The 26,432-nt window shown below is 51.1% G+C and overlaps 1 protein-coding gene and 1 non-coding gene across 2 annotated transcripts in view; one reads left to right on the forward strand and one right to left on the reverse strand.

Annotated features, from left to right (window-relative positions):
* The window catches only part of RTN4RL1 (reticulon 4 receptor like 1), a 73,171-nt gene that overhangs the window by 34,961 nt on the left and 11,778 nt on the right, over window positions 1-26,432 (forward strand). The window lies entirely within an intron of this gene.
* TRNAG-UCC lies at window positions 25,762-25,834 on the reverse strand. The gene has a single exon. It is a non-coding gene; the product is annotated as a tRNA-Gly (tRNA).

Genomic DNA, 26,432 nt, shown 5'->3' on the forward strand with positions numbered 1-26,432 from the left:
ATGGGTTCAATCCCTGGTCTGGGAAGATCCCACATGCTGCGGAGCAACCAAGCCCATGTGCCACAACTACTGAGCCTGTGCTCTGCAACAAGGGAAGCCACCACAATGAGAAGCCCATGCACCACAATGAAGAGTAGCCCCTGCTCGCCACAACTAGAGAAAGCCTGCACAAAGGAACAAAGACCCAGGGCAGTCAAAAATAAATGAATAAAATTTTTCCTAAAAAAAGAAAAAGAGAGTCATGTAATATTAAAAAGTTTTCCCCATTCAAAAAGATTGAGGGCTTTTTTGAACTCTGATATTGACACTATTTGGGGGTGGAGGTAGGGGTATTGCCCAACCCTCCCACCTGCATTTGATGTTCTACGCAGCTTTGATCATGATCAAAATCTGACTGTGATCTGGGGGTTTCCTTGGTCTCAGGGCCCCGCCATCCCTTCTCATTCTACCCTGGTTCTTACTGTTCTTTCCCTGGAAAATCAGCTTACATGTGCCAGCTAGGAGCAGGGTGTGTGTATGTCAGGGGATGGGTTCCAGGTTTTGACATTCTGGGCTGGTTCCAGATTTTGTGGAGTTTACACAAATTAGACTCCCCTTTTTATGAAAAAGTATAACAAGTCATGAGAAACTTCCCTGGTGGTCCTGTGGTTAGAAGTCTGCTTTGCAAGGCAGAGGATGCAGGTTCAATCCCTGGTGGGGGAACTAAGATCTCACATGCCAAGGAGCAACTAGGTCCATGTGCCACAGCCATTAAGCCTGTGTACTCCGGGACCCACAACTAGAGCCCTCATGCCTCAAGGGAAGATCCCACATGGTGCAATGAAGATCCCATGTGTTGCAGCTAAGACCTGAGGCAGACAAACAAATAAATCATTGTGGTTCATCTCTAAGTTGTGTCCGACTCTTCTGTGAACCCCATGGACTATAGCCCAGCAGGCTTCTCTGTCCATGGGGTGTCCCAGGTAAGAATACTGGAGGGGGTTGCCATTTTCTTCTCTAGGAGATCTTCCTGACCGATCGAACTGCAACTCCTGCATCAGCAGGCGGACTCTTTACCACTGAGCCACCAGGGAAGTCCAAATAAATGAATAAGTAAATATTAAAAAAAATAAGTCATGAATACAGAACTAGGTGCTCTGCAACTAGGTGCAGGGCCTTGGGAGGGCTGTGTATGCTTTGTTAGGATCCCTGTAAATCTGCCTCTCCTGGTGTTGTTACTGGATAAGTGTCCTCAAGAGAATATGGGGTCTCAGCATAGCTCACCCACCAAAGGTCTGTGGCCTCCCAGGGGTGCTGACCCAGTTTTCTGGATGCTGCTCCACTGGGTGCTTGAGATGGATGTGTGAAAAGACCAGCCTGCCCTCAATGAGCTCCCAGTAACAGAAGACCCAGTTTACGGGTAAATAATGACCCGCTGGCCACTGCAGCTCCCCTGCTTTTGCTTTGCTGCCTTTCCCCAGTGCAGCAAGTAGGGGTGCCTCCCCGGCTTCACTTTCAGGGTTATCCCACAGATAGAAAGGGTCCTGGCCATCCACTTCTGAGCAGGAAGAGGAGAGGGCTGTCTGCAGGACCTCCAAGGAGGGGGTCCCAGTGTCTGTGGCATGGCCTCTTCCCATAGTTCCTGTTGAGATGAGCTGAGTATGATGCTTTGTTCAGGCCCAGGTTTGGGGCAGGCCCATTGGAAGATGGAGGGTTAGGGGACATAGAAGCTACCTTCATCCTTTTTTAAAAAATAAATTTATTAATTAAATTTAATTTATTTGACTGTGCTGGGTCTTCATTGCTTTGCAAGGGCTTTCTCTAGTTACTGCAAGCAGGGGCTAGTCTTCATTGCAGTGCACAGGTTTCTCCTGGCAGCAGCTTCTCTTATTGTAGAGCACAGGCTCAGTAGTTGTGGCAACATGTGGAATCTTCCTGGTCCAGGGATAGAACCCGTGTCCCCTGCACTGGCAGATGGATTTTTAACCAGTAGGCTACCAGGAAAGTCCCCTCCATCTTTTTTTTTAAATATTTATTTATTTGGCTGTGCTGGGTCTTAGGTGCAGCATGAGGGATCTTTGATTTTTGCAGCCTATGAACGCTTCGTTGCAGCATGTGGGATCTAGTTCCTTGACCAGGGATCAAAGCTGGGCGCCCTGCCTTGGGAGTGCTGAGTCTTAGCCACTGGACCACCAGGGAAGTCCCTTCCCTCCATCCTTGCCTTATCTATTCACCTGTATTTGCACAACATTGAAGATATGATGGCAGGAAAGATACTGTTGGGAGCAAGAGGCTGACCCCAGAGGACCCGGATCTGGCTCTTGCTTTGCCAGTTTGTACTTGTGGGCTTTGTGGAGGCCTCTGAACTTCTTTGCGCTTCCAGTTTGTCATCTAGAAGGTGGATAATAACACCTGCCTTGCTGGAGTGTTGAGAAGGTTAGGGATTTCACACATGTAGGGCTGAGCACAGTGCTGACCCTGAGGTCACTAGCTCTAAATTTTCACTTACTGTTATTGTTTTGGAAGAGCCATCCCTGCCCCCTTTTCTCTCTAGCATCTTGGCAAGTCTCCTTTTCTGCTGGGTCCTAGAGCTTCCTGGGAGAAGACTGTTCAAGGCCAAGGCATGGATGGATCTTCCAGGGCAGTGCCTTGGGCAGTATTGGTTGCAACAAATTGGAGGAGGCCAAGCTGGAAGGAGTCGGTAACTCGGGCGGGGCTGGGTCACGATGGGCAGATGAGGAAGCTGCAGGAATGAGGGACGGACAACCCATCTCCCTACCCTGCCCTTCCAGCCTATGTTCCTAATGTGCTCAGTCACTCAGTCAAGCCCGACTCTTTGTGACCCCACGGATTGTTTAGCCCACCCTGCTCTTCTGTCCAGGGAATTTTCCAGGCAAGAATACTGGAGTGGGTTGCCATTTCCTCCTCCAGGGGATTTTCCAGACCCAGGAATCAAAACTGTGTCTCCTGCATTGGCAGGCAGGTTCTTTATCACTGAACCACCTGGGAAGCCCTCCTGGACGCGCAGAGCTGAACAAAGGGAAAACCAGAATTTTCATTTGCCGGTTTCCTAAGAGGGTAGTTTCTGCCTGGTACCACGGGTAGGTGACTTCCAGGAACCTGCTGGCCACTTGCTCCCCAGTAGGACCACAGCCATTCCCTAGAGGGGTCCCAGGAGAATCATTGGGATCACTTTGTCCCACCCGTGCCTCCCTGCCCTTCTTGCCCAGGGTGGCTTCAGAAAGCAGCATGAATCCAGAGACAGAGGCCATTTCTGGCCCTCTGGGAAACTCTGCTACCCTTCCGATAAGGATTTAAACAGGTTGTTGAGCGGGCCCACTAATTAATCTTTTGTTTTTGTTTATTTTAATTTTTTGCTATGAAAGTAATACACACCATCTGTGGAAAATTTGAAAAAAAAAAAAGTACAGAAAACTCTAAAGAAGCAGGAAAAAAAGCCCAGACACCAAAGCAGAGTCAAGCACAACTGTTAACATGTTAATATGTTGGCTGAAAAGCAGAAGCTTTTAAAAACCCCATGTAAACATCAGTGTCAAAGGCTGCCTGGGACTGCATGGAATTAATCTTTTTAAGAAAACACATCTGAACCAAGTGCATTTGGAGTGTAGGGGATTTGCAGGCACCCCCCTCCAGGCTGGGGAGTGTGAACAAAGTCTGGGTCTTCAGCCCCTGGGGTTCAGCAAGTCTTTCCAGGAGCCTCCCACAAGGCGGGGTGGGGTTTGCCTCAATCTCAGAGATTTCCTTCTCTACATTCTTGCCCGGCAGGAGCGCTTTCACACTTGGCCTCTCCGCCTGCCGCCTGGGGTCTGTGGAAGGCAGTGAAGGGTAGAGGATGGAAGAGAGGGATTGGTGGGGGGGTGACTCTCTCCGTAAAAAAGAGCTATCCACTGGCCGAGGGGTGAAGTCAGCTGGCCTGCTTCCCCCTTTTCTTTCCTGGTGGTGGTGAGGTGGGGGGAGCGCCCAGTCCTGCCGAACTGCAAGTGAGCAACACCTGCCCTGAGAAGACGAGTCCTTAGTGCAGGCTGCAGAGGACCCCATGGAGAGTGCTGCCTAAGAGGGAGAGTGAAAAGGCAGAGCCAGGAGCGGGTGGAGCCAGGCAGAAACCTTGATTGCCCCCACCCCCTGCCCCTTGACTCAGCACTCCTTTTTATTTATTTATTTAGGCTGCGCTGGGTCTTCTTGGCTGCGTGTGGGCTTCCTCTAGTTGTGGCAAGTGGGGGCTACTCTCTAGCTGCCGTGCATGGGCTGCTCATTGGGGTGGCTCTAGGCGTGGACTCAGTAATTGTGGCACACAGGCTTAGTTGCCCCTTGCGTGGCGTGTGGGAATCTTAGTTCCTGGGCCAGGGATCGAACCCGTGTCCCCTGCATTGGCAGGTGGATTCTTAACCACTGGGTTACCAGAGAAGTTCTTCAGCATTTCTTTAGGGTGGTTGTAAATGGTGCCAGGAGGCGGCAAATGCAGGGATGCTGGCTGGGAGGGGCCACCATAGGAGGAGTGAGGTAGCCAGCCCACCTTTCATCACGGGGACCCACCTCTGAGAGGCCACCTGCACAGGTTACTGAAAAAGGGGTGGGGATTAGAATGCCATGTGCTGAGTGGGAGGCACCCCTGCATCAGTGACTTATGCCTGGTGGCACCAGCTTCTAGGCCCTAATGGAACTATTTTTCTGGGACTGAGGGCTGAGAATTTGCCAAGCACCATGGTAAAGGTTCTATGTTTATTACTGAACCAGGACAACAGCCCTAGGAAGCAGGTGTTCCCCGCCCCCCCACAACTTTTACAGATCATCAAACTGAGATGCGATGTGACTTGCTCAGGGCTACACAGCCCCGTTGGTCACCGCTGGAATTCAAACGCAGGCCTGCTTTCAAACAGCCCTCTTAGCCACTATTCCTACTGGTTGTTGGTGCTGGGAGGTCGGCTGCAGAACCCATCTGGAGAGTGGAGCCAACCAAAAGAAGTCCACCAAAACCCTCCTCTGAAAGCTTCTGCTCCCTTAGCACCTTCTCTGGGGACAGAAGAAGGTGTATTTATGTGCCAAAAGAGAGCCTAGATCCTGGGGACGGAGGTCCCACCCGTTCTCATTCTCGGGTTTCTCTGAAATGCCGGCTTTGGGCTGGGCTGGGGTGGGAGGCCAGTCTGTAGCGGGTCAAGGCGCTCGGACACGGATTCTGAAGTCGGTGACCCAACCTGGGCTAGAGACAGCAGTGGAAGCCGCAGCACGGGTGCTGTACCTGGCAGCCGCCCAAACCGCGACCCCCTGAGGCCATAGCGATTCCTCTCTCGCGGAGGGGGCAGCAGGAGGACAGCAGGAGGGTGGCGGCGGGCGCGAGCGGATGCGGGATGCGGATGCGGCCGCTGGCCTGCTCCCGAACCGGCTCCCACCTTGGCCGGCCCGGCGGACGCTGGTTGGCTCCTTGGGAGCGCCGCTCACCCAATCACACACCTGCACAGTTGCCAGGCAACTGGGGCTGAGTTGTAACACCTCGGCGGCCAGAGCCAGGATTCTGTTTTTATTTTCCAGGCTGTTCCAAGTCTCTCCTTAGAAGTTGTAGAAAAATGGCATTCGGTTTACCTCCTCAGAGGGACCACACCCTCCCCCCAACCTCCCAGTTTCCAGCCCCCAGCCCCCAGGCTGGAGGTCTTCCACCAGACTTGCCCAGAGATTCAGATGCCATGGTTCCCTCTTGGGGCCCAGGCATCCCAGGGAGGCAAGCAGGCAAGGGGCCTAGGGAGCTCCTCACAGCACCCTCGTTTTGGGAAAGTCATCCTCAGGGGAGCTGGGGACTTCTGCCTGAGGCAGGGTAGCATATCCAGGGAGGACTCCGAAGGCAGGAAAGAGCAGGCTTCAAGGTCGCTGGCCTCCGAACGACCTTGGGATGGCCTTGGGGTGGGCGTGGGGCATGGCTTGGGTCTGCTTCTGGCTTTACGTACGGCTTATTATCTGGGTGTTTCCCAAATTTCAATTTTTGCTTCACACCTTCTCAGCGTCTCACCCATCTGTGAGCCACCTGCACTAATTTTTCATTTCTTTTCTCTTCTGTATATTGACCCACTTTAGCTTAAATAGATGTATTTAAAAGGGAAACTTGATAACACCTCTGTAAATGGAGACAGTACCACTTGCCATAAATAGAAAGTAACTGCAGAAATAAATACAAAAAAACAAAATGTTATTAAATTTTAGCACATGGAGTCTGATCTGGGAAAGCCATAATGACAACAAAACAATGCTTATTAATGCTTACTCTGTGCCAGACACTAGCTAAACACTTTACATGGATTAACTCTTTTGATTAGATATTATTCACGTTCCCATTTCACAGACGGTGAAACTGAGGTACAGAGAAGCTAAGGGCTTTGGCCAAGGGACATATAGACACTAAATTATGAACTAAGGTTCAAAGATGAGTCCTTGGTGGTCCAGTGGCTGGGACTCTGTGCTCCCAAGGCAGGGGCCCAGGTTCAATCCCTGGTGAGGGAACTAGATCTGACAGGCTGCAACTAAGAGTTTGCATGTTGAAACTAAAGATCCCTGCAATGACAATCAAAGATCCTATGTGCTGCAACTAAGACCAGGCCCAGCCGAAAAAAAAAAAAGCTGAGTCCCATCCAAAACCTGTGCTGTCTCTGCAGAGTGATACCTCTGGTTCTCTGCCCTGGTAACTAGGTGGTGGCCCTTTCCAGAATTAGGACGATGCTTTGCACCCCAGCTGCAGTGGTTTTTTCCTGGGTCCAGGACATATAGCCTGCTAGGTGCTATTTTTTTTTTTTTTTCCTCATTAAACTTTTTTTAATGGACCTCAAATTCTGTGACAGATTTTTGATCAAGTTGTTTTCATTAAAAAGTACTGATTTTAAAAACTAATAACTTAAACTGCCACACACAACCACATATTCAGCCAACAGTCCTATGCAGTGTCTTGTTTTACAGCTCAGGGAACTGAGACTCAGAAGGCCAAGCCACTTGCCCCAAGTCACACTGTTGCTGAGTGGCAGGGCCAAAATGTGAGTCCTATCACCCTCTGCGGTGCTGACTCCATCTCGAACTTATTTGTAGCTCCGCTTCATGCACCTGCAATGCAAGAGATGTGAGTTGGATCCCTGGGTTGGAAAGATCCCCTGGAGAAGGAAATGGCAACCCGCTCCAGTACTCTTACCTGGGGAATCCCATGGACAGAGGAGCCTGGCGGGCTACAGTCCAGGGGGTCGCAAAGAGTTGGTCACGACTGAGCACACACACACACAAATTCATGTAGAAAAATGAATCTAATGCTTAGTAAACCCTATAGCAGAAATAAGCCTTCTGCCTCTCACAGGGAATCAAATCCCCACCTGGGAAACTAAGCATTTGTGGAGCCCAGGCCAGGCTGTGGATAGACACCTCCTCCAAGCTGAGTCTTGATCTCTGGAACCATGGCCTTCTATTGGTGGGTGAAGACCCCCAGGGCCAGCCCCTAGGCTCTGGGCCTCCCTACACCTCAGCAAAACCCTGTTCCCTGGCCAAGGATGTTTGTTTGGTTTTCTTCTCTACCTCCCATCATCCCCTATCAAAATGAGCAACTGCATTTCTCACTCCAGAGCTGGCTCATTCTTACCTGGAAGAGAAAGAATAAGGGAGCCTTTGGAGAGAGAAGATAATCATATGTTATTTTTAAAAGGCATTCTGAACAAGTGTTGAATAGAGTTCAAGAAAATTGCCTTAAAGACCTGCTCTCCACAGGGAAGGTGTTTCTCCTGGCTCCCTAGTATTTGCAAACTTAATTGCACATTTGTATGGGCTACTGTTTTTATTTCTTCCTGGTCTCAGAGGTGGGCTTTGAAGATTGTGCTCTCTCTGTAATGGTTTTCTTTATCTCAGATAAATTTTGCACACCTGCAAGGTAGAATGGCTTGAAAGAAACTGTGTCAGAATTGGCTCTCGATTTAATAAATCTGCAAATGAAGGAGGGTTTGGTGAGCTGATGTGGTGTCAGCCCACCCTGAGCCTCCTGTCACAGGGGTGCAGCCTGGTCCCACTCTGCCAAAGGGGCTGTGCTGAACTGCAGAGCCTCAGCCCACATCTCTGCTGAAACCCTCTCTCTACCCGAAAGCTGAAAGCCAGGTGGTGTGGGGGAAGACCCGTTTCTGTGTGGGTGTTTGGAGACTTTTAGGCCAAGATGCTAATAAGAGGCTTTTAGGTTAATTGTAAAACCACAGCTCCCCTCTGCTGAGGACTTCTCAAACCTCCCGTACCGTATTTTCTCAAAGAACTAGAAGGTTCCTTTTGGGCTCTGGACCATGTGGGGAATAAATGAGGGGTGAGACCTCAATGCTTGGAGTTGATGGGAGTGCCAACACCCAGAGCAGGAAGGAGCCCCAGACTTGTGCACAAGCCCCTCTGGGTCTCTTTGGCCTCCACCCCATAGAAATGTGCCACTTTCCAGAGGGTGAAGGTGCTAGCCCTTCCCCGACCCCACCCCTGGAGTCTGACCTATTTGTTCCCAACTGTGACCTCCTGCCCAGCCGACAGGTGGCATGGGGAGGGCAGGCGATTAGTGGTCAGGAGGAAAGTGCTTGCTGGGTATTTATCCTCCATCCCTGACCAAATGTCTCAGCTCTTGCCCTCTTCACACAGCTTCTGTGTTCTGGGTTGACTTCCAATCCCCTCCCCTCTGTCCCCTCTTCAGGACTAGGGGTGGTGACACTGGTGGTTCCTTGCCTGCTATTTGCCATCCCTGAGGATTGCCTCGGCCCTAACCACACTTTGGTCAATTGTCCCTTTATTGGACTGTCCTCAAAATACCTAATGGTACCCAATGGACTCAGTGGTCCTGGGCACGTCATTACCTCTTGGAGCTTTGGTTCTCTCACCTGTAAAATGAATTTTATTATTCAACAGTTTGCTCGTGTGGTTGTAACAAGTGCAAAGTGCTTGACCCAGGGCTTGGAGGACAGTAACTTTAGCCCTCGGGGACAAATGATGTGTGTGGGGGGGACTGGTCAATCATCTCTGTCCTTGGTCGTTGTCTGTCCTTGACCTCTGCCTGTGGTGGTCTTACATCCTGCTGTCAGCTTTCCATCCATAAGCCAGGGCCTGTTGACCGATTGCCTGGTTTGGGAGTGGGGCACCAGGAGAGCAGACTCTCATGGAACTTGCTGCTGCCAAGTTGCTTCAGTCGTGTCCGACTCTGTGTGACCCCATAGATGGCAGCCCACCAGGTTTCCCTGTCCCTGGGATTCTCCAGGCAAGAACACTGGAATGGGTTGCCATTTCCTTCTCCAATGCATGAAAGTGAAAAGTGAAAGTGAAGTCGCTTAGTTGTGTCGGACTCTTAGCGACCCCATGGACCGCAGCCTACCAGGCTCCTCTGTCCGTGGGATTTTCCAGGCAAGAGTACTGGAGTGGGGTGCCATTGCCTTCTCCACTCATGGAACTTGGGAAGCTGGTATTTCTTTCTTTTTAGATTTTATTTATTCATTTTTTTCTAATTTTGGCTGTGCTGGGTCTTGTTGCTGTGTGGACTTTTCTCTAGTTGTGGTGAGCAGAGGGCTATTCTCTAGTTGCAGCACACAGGCTTCTCATTGCTGTGGCTTCTCTTGCAGAGCACAGCCTGAAGGATGCATGGGCTTCAGTAGTTATGGTGCACGGGCTTAGGTGCTCCGAGGCATGTGGAATCTTCCCCAACTAGGGATTGAACCCATGTCTCCTGCTTTCGCAGGTGGATTCTTAACTGCTGAACCACCAGGGAAGTCTGAGAAGCTGATGTTTCTTTTGTCCTGTTTGCTCCATAGAAGCTGTGCATCCGACCGATACATGCACATTCTTTTCAGCCTTTATTTATTGTTATCAGGAAACAAAACAGTCACAGATTTCGTGCAACATGGTGTCCCCTGAGAATGCAAAAGAAAGAAACAGATGATACCAGATATTCCTGCTGGAGCGGCCAGGTGTGGGTTGACCCTGGACTGGGTTCTAAAACTGTATTTCAGCAGCTGCTTCTCTGCGGAAAGGAAACATGTCTGGATCTCGGCAGTGCCTCTCTGACCTGGTCCACTCTGGAGTCTCATTCAGCCTTTGGGGTTGAGGGTCCAGGAATCAAAAGGAGAGCAGAGGATATGGGCCTGGGGAGGAGTCTGTGAACCGTTAGTGTTTATGAAAGTGTCTATCTAGGAAGGTGAGAAAGACAGGGAGGATGGGTCTCTGCTCTCAAGAGGATCAGAGCTAAGTTGGGAAAATAGCAGTTACTCAGGAAGTGATGAGAGCCCCCAGTGGGAGAGGGATAAGCCAGCACTAGTCCAGGGCAGGCTGTCAAGGAAAGCTCTCGGGAGAAGGGGACTTGACCTTTGGTTGAGGACAGAATGGGGAGAGTGTATTTCAAGGGAGGCCAGCTCAGAGTCTGGGGTAGCCAGGCTGAGGCAGCAGCTAGGTGTGGCCTGGGAGTAGCCAGAAATCCAGGTGTTGGGGGTAGGGAGGGGGATGAAAGGAGTGGGTCTGGCTTATTCAGAGCCTTAAAGACAGGTAGGGTACTTAGATCAGGAAGTAGAACTTTGGAAGCCCTTAGAGCAGGGATTCTTAACCTGGGGTTCCCAGATGGACTGCAGAGCATCCCAGAAACCCCGAAACTGTAGGGTGCAGTGGTTGAAGGGTCTGGGCTTTGTCTTCAGACCTTCCTGCACTGACTTCCAGTGCTGTTTTCTAGTTACTCCTTAACCTTTTTTACTTCCCAATTAATTTTTCTTGGAGTGTAGTTGGTCCACAATGTTGTGTTAGCTTTCACAGTACAGTAAAGTGAATCAGTGACACATATACATACACACTTTCTTTTTTAGATTCCTTTCCCATCTAAGACAGTACAGAGCATTGAATAGAGGTCCCTGCACCATACAGCAGGTTCTTATTAGACTACTGTTTTCAAATAAGTGTTGATCTGTTGCAGATGATGAAATCATTCTCACTTGCAAATGTCTCTGAGTAGTTGCTTCTTGTCACTGTCCATTTTTTCTAATCAGGGACTAAAGCACACAATTACCACAGGGGTCTGTGAAGTTTTTCTTGTTAAGAGGAGGCTTTAGTTTTGAAAGGCATAAAGCACCTGAAGTAGGAATAAATATGTGTGCGCTCACACACTCAGTTGTTTCCGACTCTTTGTGACCCCATGGACTGTAGCCCACCAGGCTCCTCTGTCCATGGGACTTTTCAAGCAAGAATATTGGAGTGGGTTGCCATTTCCTTCTCCAGAACCCTTTTTTTTAAAAAAAAAAAAAAAAAAAGAGTTAGTGTTTGTTTTTATTTATTTGACGGCACTGGGTCTTAGTTGCAGCATGTGGGATCTAGTTCCTTGACCAGGGATTGAACCCAGACCCCTTGCTTTAGGAGATCGGAGTCTTAGCCAATGGACCACTCCTTAACCTTTTTGAGCTTCGGCTTTCTCATCTATGAAATGGAGCTAAATGGTAGTGTTTAGCCTGCAGTATGTTTGGGGTAATAAGTCCAGATCATGGACATGCTGCATTGCACACGGTCACCGGCTTGCTCTGAAGATCTCGGTAAAGGGCAGCTGCCATTAATGCTGCAGAACTGTGAGTGACTTCTCCAGGGAGAGGGTCTCCTACAGCTTTCATGAGATTCCCTAAGGGGTCCCTGATTCAAAAAATGTTAAGCACCACTCACTGCTTGAGAGGTTTAAAAATAGCGGCGTGCCGAGCAGCAGAGAGCATGTTTATGTGAATGACACAGGGTGGTGTGGGCCTGGGGGCAGGGCCTCCAGTGCAGAGCCTTTCTGTTCATCTCTTGGACACGCCAACCCTCTGTCGGTTCATACCTGATCATCAAGCCTTGCTGAGCCCTGATTCAGCCAAGCCCGTGTTCGATACCAAACACCCAGAGACCAAGAACCATGTCAGTGAGAAAGAAGATGTGTGGAAGCCAGTCTCCAAAGGTGGCCCCCGTGCCTCTTGTTATCATAGCCTGGAAGGGTCCCTTCCCACATGGAATCAGGCTGGTACACAACTGGATTTAACCAGTCAGATGCAGTAGAAGTGAAGCTGTGCCAATTCCCATTCCCAGTTCTTGTTCAAAGCCAGCGTCTTCACTTTCCCAAGTCTGAAGACGATTTTGGGAGATCTGAACCATGGTTTAAGAAGTCTGCACACCCCCTGGCTCCTCTGAAAAGATCACAGGCAATGACCACATTGAGAGGAGAAGCCCCAAGACCATATGGAGGAGAGAGGGGTTCACGAGTCCCAACATCTTAGTTCTGAGCCCAGAGGACCCAGGGCTCTCCACCATCTGTCTGCAAGCACACGAGAAACCCTGAGTGAGAACAACAGAAGAACCATCCCACAGAGCCCATTCAGCCCACAGACCCATGAGGTCATGGGTTTTGTTTTAATGGCTCAAGTTTGGGATAGTTGGAAATAAAAGCACCAACCGAGTGAGAACATGTAAAGGCAGTTTATTCAGAACTTGCTTTTTTTTTTTTTTCCAGAACTTGCTTTTTGAAGTAACAATCACTTACATTTTGGCAGAGAGTCCGAGGCAGGCAGAGGAGTGGGAAAGTTTTAGAGTGGAAAAAAAGGAAGGCCTCAATTGTGCCCTGATTGGCCTGGGGAAGCTAGGGATGGACTAATTAGAAGCAGGGCATCCTTGGACTTCCCTGGTGGTCTAGTGGTTAAGAATCCACCTGTCAATGCAGGGGATACACATTCAATCCGTGGTCTGGGAGGAAAGATTCCACATACCTCGGGGCAACTAAGCCCGTGAGCCCGTGTGCCACAACTACTGAAGCCCGAGCGCTCTAGAGCCCATGCTCTGCAAAAAGAGAAGCCACTGACCGCAACGAGAAGCCTGCACATTGCAACTAGAGAGTAGCCCCTGCTCACCGCAACTAGAGAAAATGTTGAGCGGCAACAAAGACCCAGTGCAGCTCCAAATAAATTAATATTAAAAAAAAAAAGTAGGGTATCCTCTATGTGTGGTTAGGAGCATATTTGGTTTTCCCTGCTTGATCTTAAGTTGCAGGTGGGGACAAAAATTAGGGAAGCTAGTCAAGTTCTTGTCGATTGGGGCTGATTGTCACAGGGGTTACTGTTTGGCTTCCTGGACTGTTTGCTAGAGATTCGGACTGATTTCCTACAAGTCTGACTTGTTGGTAGCAGGCTGCCTTCTTGGGCTGGTTACTGTAGGTAAGGGGACAGTTTCCTGGGCTGGTTACTGCAGACTGAGTGTCAGAGTTCTGTTTTTCTATGTGGTTTGGCATTATCTATTTGTATATTCAGTCTCTCATATGACAACAGATTCCTGCAAGTGAATTGATGATAGTGAAGCTGTGTGGAATGAACAGAGCTTTCTAGGTGAGCCCAAAACAAGGAAAATCACACTTAGTTTGCACTGAGTCTGAAGAACAGGTGAGAACTTGCAGGTAGATGAGGGAAGGAGGGACATCTCAAGGGGAGGGGAGCATGACCCAAGGCCTGGAGATGGGAGAGACACTGCACCAGGTGGACCAGGTTGGGCTTATGACAGGAGTTGAATGCTGCCTTAGGATCCAGAGCTTTGGACAAAGAGGGTCACAGCCATTGGAGTGATAGGGTCAGAAGGAGGAGCTGGAAGGGAGAAAGGAAGAAGGTAGGAGATGAGCAGGCAGCTGCTCCCTTGGGAAGGAGTTTTGAAGGTGGAAGCTACAGGGGTGAACGGAACTCAAGGGAAGAGAAGAGAAGAAATGCAGAGTCCAGGTTTTGTGCAGACTGAGTCAGTGGTCACTGAGAAGGTGACCCAGGGACAGGGGAGGAGGTTTGGAGGGGGGTGCTACTCGTTTGGGGAATGCCGAGTAGCAGGAGTCTGGGTGATCCCAGGGGACGTGCACGGAGCCTTTGGAGATTCGGATTTGGAGCTAGGAGTCAGCTAAGGTGGGGGGATGAATTTGTGTGGGTTCTGTGGAGAGAATGGGAAGAGGAAGAGGTGCACGTGGGGGCTGAGAAGGAGTGTGTGGAGTAGACCCGAGTTGGTGTTGACCCTGGAGAGAGCTGTGTTGAGGAAATTGGGGCTGGAGGAGATTTCAAGGGGCAGTTGATCCAAGAGTGAGACTGAAAACGGTTGGATTTGGGCAGAAGCAGGGAGTCTGTGCGTGAGAAGCAGGTGGAATCCCAGGGCAGGGTCTGGAAGTGGAGGAAGTGGGCTGACTGTGAGGAGAGAGACTTTTCAAGTGGTTTGCCTCTGACTGGCCTGAGTCTGGAGGAGAGAGGCGGTGGCCGCAGGGCGATGTTGGTTTGGCAGGGTTTGTTGTTCAGTGGGAGAGGCTAGAGTGAGTCTCAGGGCAGAGAGGGAGCAGTCGATAGTGGGGGCAGGGAACTGGAGATGCCGAGAGGGTGCCCACCAGACAAGGAGGCAGCTGTCGGAAACCACGGCCTTGGGCAGAATCGGGCTGCAGCTAGGGCTGTGCAGGCCCACAGCGTGTTTTGTTTGGGGTGGAATTTGCTGCTAAACAATGGCATGTGAAAATTCTCATTCCCACTGTCCAGAAAAATCAAAGCGCTCCCCTCTCCTCCTTTCCACAGGCAGCAGTGGTTGGAGCCTGGGCCTCTCCAGATGGGCCTGGCTTCCAGGTGGCCACCTGTTCATCCTCCCTGCCCTTCTCACGCTTTGTGGTTCCTGTTTGGCCCCAGGAGACATTTCCCAGGTGGCTCTAGTCATAAAGAACCTGCCTGCCAATGCAGGAGACCTAAGAGACGCAGGTTCGATCCCTGAGTGGGGAAGATCCCCTGGAGAAGGGCACAGCAACCCACTCCAGTATTCTTGTTTGGAGAATCCCCATGGACAGAGGGGCCTGGTGAGCTATAGTCCACAGGGTCACAAAGAGTCAGACTGAGCACAGCGCAGACATCTGAACTGAAACCTGGGGGCGAGCAGAGGTGAGAGGGCAGACCGGAGCCAGCCTCAGCAGGAGGTCTGACGTGGGAGGGTGCTGAGAAGGTCAGGAGGCAGGCCCGGAGGCCAAGGGTAGCGATTTAGGGAGAGTGGGAAAGGTTTGGAAAGGCCACTGAGGAGAACGGGAGAGGAGGCTGTGAAGGTCACATGGAGTGAGGCTGGGGGGCAGGGACCTGCAGTCCAGCCTACACCCCCGGGTGATGGACAGAAGCTGGAGGGAGGGGAGGGGAGGGCGCGAAGGAGGCCGCTCTGTCCTTCAGGAGCCTCCACACCCATTTCTGCATCCTTTGGCTCTGTTAGTGGGTCTGAGCTGTCCCCAGGAGCCTGCCGTCTTCTGTCCTGGGGACCCTCCCAGGCTGGGAGCACGCTGGGAAGCTCAACATGGCACCGGGAGGGACTCAAGTCCAGGGGAGCCCTGCGTTGGAGTGCTCCCGAGACTCCGCATCAGAGCCATCTCCGATCCTCTGTGGCAGGCCCTCAGGAAACACACGTCCCCTCCCTACAGCTGTCCTCTCTTTGAAGTCCCTTCTGTCTGCGCCTCTGTGGCTGGTTCTCTGTCGCCTGGGATGGGGCTTGCTCTTGACAGGAGAGGGGTGGGTATCATCCCCGAGCCTCCCCAGGTAACAGCTCTCAGCGCACACCTCGAGATGAAAACATCCCGTCCGCACCCTCTGCAGGGATGCTCCAGTCTCTGTCGTGTGGGGAACAGTGCGCGCTTGCACACATGTCACCGTATCACGTAGAGCCGGAATGTAATTAGGTGATGTTGGGGAAAATTCCATCTGTCTCCTGGGAATATTGGAATAATGAGCCATCACAGAGGACCCAGGAGGCTGGCGGGGGGCTGCTGACCTGAGCCGAAGGCTCGGATCATTCATTAGCTCTGGAGGTGCTCCTGATTTGTTCCTCGTTCCGGCTGCCTAAATGAGCTGGCTCGATCCTGAGCAGAAAGCGGCAGATTTAGTGGAAAGCCTGAAAGGGTACTCTGGGCTTTGAAACAAGAAAACGAGCAAGTTGTGTGTTTCTGGGCTGGGGGGAGGCAGAAGCCACGATCATCCATGGTGGCATGCAGCCATTCGATAAACTGAGCCCAGGAGGGGGCGGAAAATCATGGGGTAAAGGAGCCAGACTTTCTGGAGTGTGGACTGGGTGTGTGGCTGGCAGGGCAGTGGGCAGGAAGGCCCGCCAAGGCCTGAGGTTGGGCTGAGAGTGGCCCGGGGGTCTTCACTGGGAGAGCCACCTGGGAGAGGTGCAGGCCAACCCTGCTCTGAGCGAATTCCTCTGCACCCTTGAGGGGCAGGCAGACCCACTCAGAGGGCTCCCAGCCCACCCTCCCACATAATGTACTGGGTATCCCTGCCAAGAGGAGCTTCCCAGGTGGCGCTAGTGGTGAAGAACCAGCCTGCCAATGCAGGAGATGTGAGAGACTTGAGTTCAATCCCCAGGTCAGGAAGATCCCTGTGAGGAGGGCACGGCAACTCACTCCAGTATTCTTGCCTGGAGAATCCCCAAGGACAGAGGAGCCTGGTGGGCTACAGTCCGTGGGGTTGCAAAGAGTCGGATGTGACGGAGCATGCACACACAAGGGCAGATTCCACCTGGAAGTTTGAGGGGCACGAAGCACCAAGATACAGGCTTGCCTCTGACTACGGAGTGAGTTCCACATGGATTGGTTTTTCTTCTTAGCTCAGAACCTGCTCTGATCTTAGAGGCAGGGGTGATGGGAGCTATGGGGCACCAAGGGACAGAAAAGGTTTTGCACAGCCCCGGGGCAGCAGGGGGCCTTCGGGATGGTGGGAGGCTGTTTTCTGGCAGAGGCAGCCTGAACAGGCCTGGCTGGCCAAGGGGAGAAAGGGTGGGGGCACTGCAGTCCACAGACAGGTTAATGGCTCCTGCCTTGCACACAATTGAATTTGCCCTCCTGAGCCTCCTGGCTTTGGGGAAGGGCCTCTCCTCTTGGGAGCTCAGCTGGACTCCCAGAGCCACAGGGCCTAGGTTGGCAGGGCTTGATTGGATCAGGAGAAATAAAGGACATGGGACTCACAGACAGTCCAGCACCCAGAGGGGCCATTGGCTCAGCCCCATCTTCAAAACACAGTTGCAAGTGTCTGTAATATACATCGCCATCTCCTCCCACCTTCCCATGTCTCTGAAAGGTAGCTGCGAATGACTCAGAATCAGAAAACTTGGAACCAGTCTGTTTTTCTCTGCATCTGTGCCGGTGTCCAGCCCATGCCATGACCAGGCTGGGGGAGAAGAAACATGAAAAAGACTCCCTCTTTTCTTTCTTCTCAGTACCTTGCATCTTGTATCAAACCCAACTCCTAGACATATCTTGTGTCTCCTTGTTGCGGGAAGCTAGTGAAAGAGTTAGGGCAGGAGCCCCCAACCTATGGGCTGCAGACAGGTACCTCCTGTCAGGTCAGCAGTGGCGTTAGATTAAAGTACAATAAATGTAATGTGTTTGAATCATCCCAAAGCCATCCCCTGCACCCTGGTCCAGAGAATAACTGTCTTCCATGAAAGCAGTCCCTGGTGCCAAAAAGGTTGGGGACCAATGAATTAGGGGACAAATTGCAAACCAGAGGAGACGTCATGGACTCCAAACTAGGCAGGCTGTCTCTTGCCTCCAGGCCTTTGCCCGTGTGGTTCCTTCCACCTAGCATGAAGGCCAGGGGGAGCTTCTACTTGCCCTTGGAGGCCGCCTTTCCACTGTGACCCTTCCACTCCCCGGCAGCACAACTGGCTCCCACCCTCACCCGTGTCTCTAAGAGCATTTTCAATGCTCCATCATGGCGCTGATGCTGCCCTCATTAACTTAATCCACAAATAATTGTTCAGTGCCTCCCAGGTGCCTGGCACTGTCCTGGGGGTTGGGACATGACAGGGAACAAGCAGATGAGAGGAAAGACAATAAACATGTAAACAAATAATTAAGTGAGAGGACTAAGAGGTCAACAGTGAGATGTACTTCTGCGATCAAGAGGGACTGGGGTGGGCTGGGGCATCTGCATTAGACAAAGAGGTGATGCTGGAGCTGCGGCTTGAGTGCTGAGAGGGAGGTGGTCCCACAAGGGCCTGGGGCAGCGTGGTTCATGCAGGAACAGTCAGCGCTAAAACGCCAAGGCAAACATATTGTATCATTCCATTTGTATGAAACTTCCGGTATAGGCAAATCAGAGATGGAAAGCAGTTTAACGGTTGCCGGGACTGGGGGTGGGTGTGGGGGGAGGCAGGATGGGAATGACTGCTAATGGTTATGGGGTTTTCTTTTGGAATGCTGAAAAGAATGAGCTTGCTGGGACTTCCTTGGTGGTCCAGTGGCTAAGACTCTAAGCTCCCAGTGTAGGGGGCCCAGATTCAATCCCTGGTCAGGGAACTAGATTCCACTTGCCGCAGGTAAAGAGCCTGCATGCCGCAATGAAGACCAAAGATCCCACGTGCCACAAATAAGACCCAGCACAGCCAAATAAATAAATACATTAAAAAAAAAAAAGAATGAGCTTGCTGTATTCTAGGAACCGAAAGGCCAGTGTGGGAAAAATGGTAGAGGACGGGGCTGAAGATGTGATGAGAGGCGGTCATGAGGAAGCGCTGGGTTGGTAAGAAGCTTGCATTTTATTCTGGTGCTGTGGGGGAGCCACTGGGAAGTCTTCAAGCAGGAAAGGAACAAGATAGCACTTACCATTTTTAAAGATGCTGGTGGCTGCGTGTGGGCTGTGGGTGGTGATGGGACCTAAATAAAAGCAGGGAGATTGGATGGAGAGGCCGCTGCTGGGGTCCGGGGGAGAGACGGTGGTGGCCTGGGACAGAGTGCGGGCGGTGGGGATGGCGTGATGAGAACCAACTTAAGATTTATTTTGAAGGTAGAACTAGTGGGACTTGATGGATTAAAGGCAAAGAGACTGAGGGCTAGGGAAGAATGGAGAATGCCATTTACATTTTCAACTTGAGCAACTAAAAGGATGGGGCTGGCATTTACTGAGATGAGGAAGCCTGGGCGGGGAACCCCTTTGGGGCACAGAGTTTGAGCAGCTTATTAGATATCCACGCGCAATGTCAGGGGAGCTGTTGGGTGGACTGCTCTGGAGTTCAGGACTGAGACACATGTCTGATCTTCATCCCCATGGAGACAGTATTTAAAACCTGAGCCTGGGTGAGCTCCCCCGGGGATAGGTGTGGGTATGGAAGAGAGAAGATCCCAGGGCTGTGCCTAGGGAGTCAGGCTATGTAGAAATCAAGCCAAAGAAGACCCCCCAGCACAGCAGACCAAGAAAAGCAGCCATCGAGGCAGGAGGAAAAAAACGGCAGTTCTACCTCTGCAGTGAAGAAAGTGTTTCCAGAAGAAAGGGCCCACACTGTTCAATGAGTGCTGCTGAGGGGATGAGTAGATGGGGACAAAGGAGTCATCTTAGGATTTAACAGTGTAATTAGAGGCCGGGCTCCCTGTGAGTCCGACTTCCCTGATAGTTGGTAAAGAATCTGCCTGCAATGCAGGAGACCTAGGTTCAATCCCTGGGTTGGGAAGATCCCTTGGAGAAGGGAAAAGCTACCCACTCCAGTATTCTGGCCTGGAGAATGCCATGGACTGCTCGGTCCATGGGGCCACAAAGAGTTGGACATGACTGAGTGACTTTCACTTTCACGTTTCCCTGTGAGTCTGAGCACCCAGCACATAGTAGATGCTTATTTAAAGGTTGGAGGACTTGAAATGAGTGTGTTCTGGACTATGCAGCATAAACTGCCCAGAGCATCAGAGTTCGAGCTAGAAATCAGGTATCTATCAGGGGGAAGTGGCTGAGGAGCATGGGCCACCAGTGAGCCCATTGTCACAGGGAGGCTGAGGCAGGCAGGGAGGCTGGGAGGCTGGTGGAGGCCCAGGAGCCCAAGGAGCACAGGATGCTGGCTTGCCCATCCGCACACTTGGAGAGGGCCTTCCCTCCCCGTCTCCCCTTTTCCTTCAGGAGGTGATTCATATTTCAATATATTCCAGCTGAAAAAGGATCCGATTTTGAGCAGGTGGTAAGTTAGTACACGGAAATTTGATATATTTTGACTAATGCAGTTTGAAATTTGAAAACTGCAGACGATTTTATTCAGGATCCATTTTTATACCAACTCATTATTGGGGGGAAAAGGCAAGATTTCAGGTTTCTGGGGGAGGATGTGTGAACCCAGGCCTGTCACCACTAAGCTTCTCAAAGCAGGCTTGACCTGGCCGGCTGGCTTGCTGCCTGCCTCAGCTGCCTCGTGTTCCTGCTGGAAATGCTTTCTTTAGCTACCCCTTTCAAGCATCCCCCTGGGGTTACTAGCCCAATTTAATCTGACCTTCGGCCCCACCTCTGTTGCACCAACTCTGGCAAATCCCTAGAGTTGGCACTTAAGACAAGTTTTGTGATAACAGTCAACGGTATTACACAGAATTTCCACTTCTTTCCCCATCTGCCTCCTCCATTTCCCCAGCCTTGCAAGTGAGGAGCACCAGGAGAGGAAATAAATAATGAAGATGGGGTGGGTTGAGGGTGGGTGGTGAAGTTATCGGCAAGGGAGCCGAGACACTGTCCGTGGGATGTGGGTGAGGGTCCCTGAGGCGGCAGTGGTCTCAAGGAAGAGAGAGAGCTGTCTTTCCATCGTTCAATGCCAGATCCATCTTCGTCTGGATCTTGGTTCCACCATCTCGGGTGAATCACTGCATTTTGTTGAGCCTTATTTTTCTCAGCTGTAAAATAGGGCTATGAATACCTTCCTAATAATTTTTTGGGGGAGGACTTCCCTGGTGGTCCAGTGGTTAGGAATCTGCCTTGCAACGCAGGGTACGCAAGTTCGATCCCTGGTGAGGGAACTAAGATCCCACATGCCAAGAGGAATCTAAGCCCACATGCCACACTAGAGAGTTAGTGCACCGCTACGAAAGATCCAACATGACTCAACGAAGATCCTGTGCGCTGCAACTAAGGCTGGATGCAGCCAAATAAACAAATATAAATAAATAAACAATCTTTGGGGGGGGTAGCTAATGAGTGGGCTTCCCTGGTGATGCAGTAGTAAAGAATCTGCCTGCCAATGCAGGAGACGCAAGAGATGAGGGTTCAGTCCCTGGGTTGGGAAGATCCCCTGGAGGAGGAAATGGCAACCCACTCCAGTATTCTTGCTGGAAAATCCCATGGACAGAGGAGCTTGGCAGGCTTCAGTCCAGGGGGTCGCAAGGTGTCAGACACGACTAAGCGACTGAGCACACACACACACACACACACACACACACACACACTTCTAAAGAGTATATGTGGATATTCCCAGGATGGTAGATCTGTCACACAGAAGGGATTCAACACGCATTAATCTTTGCTTCCCCACCCTAGAGGTCTCCTCTTTGTAGGAGGCACACAGCTTTTGTCTCCTGAGTAGCTCACAGCCTAGATGGGAAGGCAGACAAAGGAAAAGTTCAAGTCTCTGAAAACCCCATGGTTGGTGACTTCCTGGGCCCTGAACGTGAGGCTCTATGGACTAACCTTTCTGGGTGACTTGTCATAGTGTATCAGGAGGACTGATACTGAATCTCTGATTTAGGGAAAGAGTAAAAAAAAATTTTTTTGGATAAAGTGTTATGCATAAGGATGTTCATTTCAATATTACTTAGTTTTAGCTTAACTGACTTAAAAGAATCGATAGGTACGTTCACACGGTAATAAATCGAAAACTCCTGACAGGTATACAAGTGAATTTCCCTCCACACCAGTCCCTAAGCTTCCAGGAGAGTCTCCCAGGAGGCAACTGATATTACCAGTTTTGCCATGATAATTTATAGCAGCGAAAAACGGAAAACAATCTAAATGTCTCAGAAAAATAACTTATGGTCTGTCATACAGAAGGATCCTCTGTAGTCTCTGAAAACCTGACCTGATCTTTTGTCACTTGACTGTGTGTTGCCTCTGACATGCAGCATCTGCTGTTCCCTCTGCCTGGAATGCCCGCTCACCCCAGTGGAGTCCTTCTCAACCTTCAGACTCCCAGCCCTCCCACCTCCACGGACTAGGGGAGACCACAGTTCTCCTGGCTACCTGGATCTCTCTCCTTATACTCCTCCTTCAGTTCAGTCCAGTCGCTCAGTTGTGTCCAACTCTTTGCAACCCCATGGACTGCAGCACCCCAGGCCTCCCTGTCCATCTCCAACTCCCGGAGTCTACTCAAACTCGTGTCCATTGAGTCGGTGATGCCATCCAAGCACAGGGTGTGATTAGATATGGCTATGGCCCTTCGATGAGTGTCTGTTTTCCCATCAGACTGTATTCTCCTGGAGGGTGGGGTCAGTCTGCCTGCTGGGCTCCCCAAAGCTGCCTTAGAGCAGAAACTCACAGATGGAGGCACCTGGAGAGCAGCTGAACGAATGAATAAGTTAGGCAGAAAACGCAGGCTACAGAGCTGCATATATAGCATGATCCCAATTTTATTGCTTTAAATAAAATTTTTATTTAAATTTTATATATCCCTACGTAAATGAAGGAAGTCTCGTAAGAAGTTACAGCAAGGCCCCATGGATGATCGTCAAGGATAATGGGATTGTGGTGATTTTTCTCCCTTTTTAGTTCTATACATTTCACATTTTCCACAATTGGCAAGTATTATTTTAAAGCTAAAACAAGTGAGGAAGAGTGACTTTAAAGAAAAACCTTGTAGGGGAAAATAGGTAGGGTTTGGGGACACTGGGAAGCCCCCTGCCATCTGGACTAAAGCTCTCTGGATAAGGGTCAGAGGCTCCCCTGTGCTGGTGGCTGGCCAGACGAGGGTCCCTGAAGAAAGTTCCGGGGGCTCCTCCAGCAGGGAGGAGACAGCAGTTCAAGGCCTGGGACCTAAGATTCTCAGCTAAACTCAGCAGGGTATTTTTTTTCTGTATGATTTATTTCTTTTATTGAAGAGTAAATGTAAGCAAATATAAGGTATAAAGAATAAGAAAGTTACCATCCCTGAGCCCGCTGCTCACTTTAACACACAGAACACCGCAGATCCATTTGAAGCATTCCCTGCAGAGGGTCTTAAGGAGCCAATCAAGAGAGATTCTGCAAAAGGGTCAAAAGAGAAAGGTCTGTGAGGTGAGGCCTGAAATGCCTGGTAAATTACCCTCTTCGGCATGAGGTCTCTCCTGCTGCTAAAACTTACTGTAAAATATATATTGTATATATTTGGACTTTCCAGGTGGCTCAAGTGGTATAAATAATCCGCCTGCCAATGCAGGAGATGCAGGTTCGATCCTTGAGTCAGGAAAACTCCCCTGGAGGAGGAAATGGCAACCCACTCCAGTATTCTTGCTGGGATAATCCCATGGACATAGGAGCCTGGCGGGCTACAGTCAATAGAGTCACAAAGAGTCAGATATGACTGAAGTGGCTGAGCACGCACGCCTGTGTTTACCCGTAAAAAGCCATCTCAGCCAACTCTAGCACCTGGTTTCCTTGCTTTGGGCTAGAATCACATCAGCGAAATCATTCATTCATTCACTCACCAGACATGCTTGGATAAGCTCCACACACCCGGCACTAGTTGGGGGGTGGTCCCCCCTAACCCCAAGGAAACTTAGGGCACTGCTCCCACAAGAAGAGCAGGAACTGGGGGAGCAGGGCCAGACCACGGAGGGCTTGGGAGCCATGCTCAGCAGGGGGGGCCTCACATCTGCGAGGATTCTTATTTGCAAGCAACAGACACCTGCCTTGACTAATTTAAATAAAAGGGCAGTTTTTTTGGAAGCATACTGAGTCCTTCACAGAATCTCCCAGAGGGCTGGGGACTCCACAGGTAGGAACAACAGTCCAAGTGAAGGCAAAGACACCTCCAGGGAGCACCTCTAAGGTTCTCACCACAGCCTCTGCCCGCGTTGGCTCTGCCGCCGCTGCCGTCCTGGCAAGCATGGGTCCTGCTCAGCCCCCGTGTATCTGCCTCATTAACTCCAGCTCAGAAGTCTGGGGTAGTCGTGTCGAGTGGCAGAGCCCCGACCCTGGGTCTTGGCGGAGCTTCAAGAGAGGCTGGGAAAGTGAGGGCTGGACCTTTTCAGCTTCCACGGGGAAGGAAAGGCTCATCTCCATAAACTGGAAGATCTCCCAAATACAGGAAGAAGGTTTAGCTGCTGGGTGGCTGACAAGAATGACAGATATCCACAACATGCTTTCCTGAAGGCATCTGGGGAGGACTGTCAGTTCATGGAAGCCAGGAACTGGGTCTTTTATTCCCAGAGCCCTCTTGGCATGGTGCCTGGTCAGAGGAAAGTGGGGGAGTAAATATTTGCTGAGCTAACGTGCCGTCGGGGCTTCCAGGTGGTGCTAGTAGTAAAGAACCCACCTGCCAATGCAGGAGACATAAGAGACACAGGTTCCATCCTTGGGTCTGGAGTAGAAAGTGGCATCCTTGGGTCTGGAGTAGAAAGTGGCAACCCGCTCCAGTATGCTTGCCTGGAAAACTCCATGGACAGAGGAGCCTTGTGGGCTACAGTCCATGGGGCTGCAAAGAGTCGGACACGACTGAGCACACACACACACACACACACACACACACACACAGCACACACACAGTGTGATGTCAGCAGGGGAGTGGCCTGAGCAAGTTTCATGGGAGGGGCCAGGCAGCCCCACCTGTGCAGTGAAAGGTAAGGGGACCTCTGGCAGAGCCTGGGGCATGGCCGCGGAAGCCTGGGTTTGCAGGCACTGTGTCTCCTCATTCCCACAGACCTTTTGTGTGACCAGGGTGGCTTGATTTCTCACCACACAGAGGGCCTGTTTCATTCCGTTTTCTTCCTCCTCAAGCTCCCACCCACTTCCCTCCCTCTGCTCTCAGCTGATGACCCCACTTACTTCCGGGAGAAAATAGAAGCCCTCAGAAGCTAACACATCCTCCTCTCTTCAGGAGGAACAGCTGCGCGGGAGGTGTTCCTTTGGACCTCTGGATCTTGGTCTCTTTGGTCCTCTCACTCCTAAGGCATCAGTTTCTCTCTCTCTTTCCTCCTGGATCACCCCCAGGAACATGCAAACAGGCTCTAGTGTCTTTTCTTCCATCTTAGAAAACAAACAACCTCCCTGGACCCTACACCCCTTCGGGTCCTGCCCAGACTCTCTGCTCCCTTCGCAGCCAAGCTTCCCTAATGGGTGGCCTCTGGGTGCTCCCAGCTGCTGACCCCAGAGTCCCCTGGGAGCCTTCATCCTTCTCCTACCGATGACAGGCTGGGCCCTCTGAAGGACCTTGACCAGTGAAGCGTGAGCCGGAGTGACATGCACCCCTGGAAACGAAAGCCTCAAGTGCCAGTCCTCTGTCCCCTCTGCCAGGAGACCAGCAGTGTCCTGGGTAGAGGGTGAGCTCTCCACCTGCGTCCCTGAGCAGAGCGGCGGCTGCCCTGCCTCAGTGAGAAGCCAGTCTCTGTTTTCGTGGCCGTGGAGATTCTGGGTCCCTTGTCACATCAGCGTGCCGCAGCCTGTCCTGACTGATACAGTGCTGCCTCCCTCCTCAGCTCCCATCCACTCGTCATCCCATTCCCACATGCTTCTGCCCCTTCCTTTCTACCAGCAACAAACTTTCCAGCATCAGCTTTCTACCAGCAGTGAACTTTCCAGCATCACCTATTACCTCCACGTTGTCAAACACACTCTCCAGTCCTCACAGAAACTCTCAGCCACTCTCATCACGACTGATTCCTCCTTCCTTCTTGACACACTCTTGGCTTCAGTCACGCCACACTTTCTGGGCTTCCCTCTGACCTCATCGCCCATTCCTTCTCCTTTACACACCTTCAGAATTGCTGTGTTGCCACAATCCTCCATCCTCTATCTTCTTGCACTCTCTTTTTTTTTGGCTGTGCCATGCCTCATGTGGAACTTCCCTGACCAGGGATTGAACCTACACCCTCTGCATTGGAAGTGCAGCATCTTAACCACTGGACCACCAGGGAAGTCTTGACTCTAAATTCTCTCTTAACTCTCAGGGGTGACCTCATCCATTCCCATGGATGGAAATACCATCTCTATGCCGATGCCTCCCAAGTGTGCGTCTTACCTCTGGGCTTCAGTTTTGTACAACCAGCTTCCAGCTAATCATCTCTCTAAGACTTACAGCTTTGTTCATCCTAAGCGGAGCTCTTCGCAGCCCCGATGCCTATTTTCCTAGGCTCCTCCCATCTTGCTGTATTCTTGCCCTCTGCAGCCTCCTGTCTCCCTCACAATGGTCCATCCGTATGTCCTGTCAGTTCTGCAACCCAGATGTTTCTCAGCCTGTGCACTGCTGTCTGTCTCCATGGCCCCTACCCCTTCTGAACCCTTCATGTCTCATGGATGACAGCCGTAGGCCTCCCTGCCTCCCTTCTTGCTCCCACAAAGCCATGATCCCTCCAGATCTGATCAGGTTGCTACTGCTTTAGTTTCCTGCCAGAAACAGAATCAGATCCAAACTCTGTTTATTTACGGCTGTGCTGGGTCTTCCTTGCTGTGTGCCGGCTTCCTCTAGATGCGACAGGCAGGGCCTACTCTTCAGTGTGGTGCTCCGGCCTCTCA

This window comes from Cervus canadensis, chromosome 1, assembly GCF_019320065.1.
Source record: "Cervus canadensis isolate Bull #8, Minnesota chromosome 1, ASM1932006v1, whole genome shotgun sequence".
Taxonomy (NCBI): Eukaryota; Metazoa; Chordata; class Mammalia; order Artiodactyla; family Cervidae; genus Cervus; species Cervus canadensis.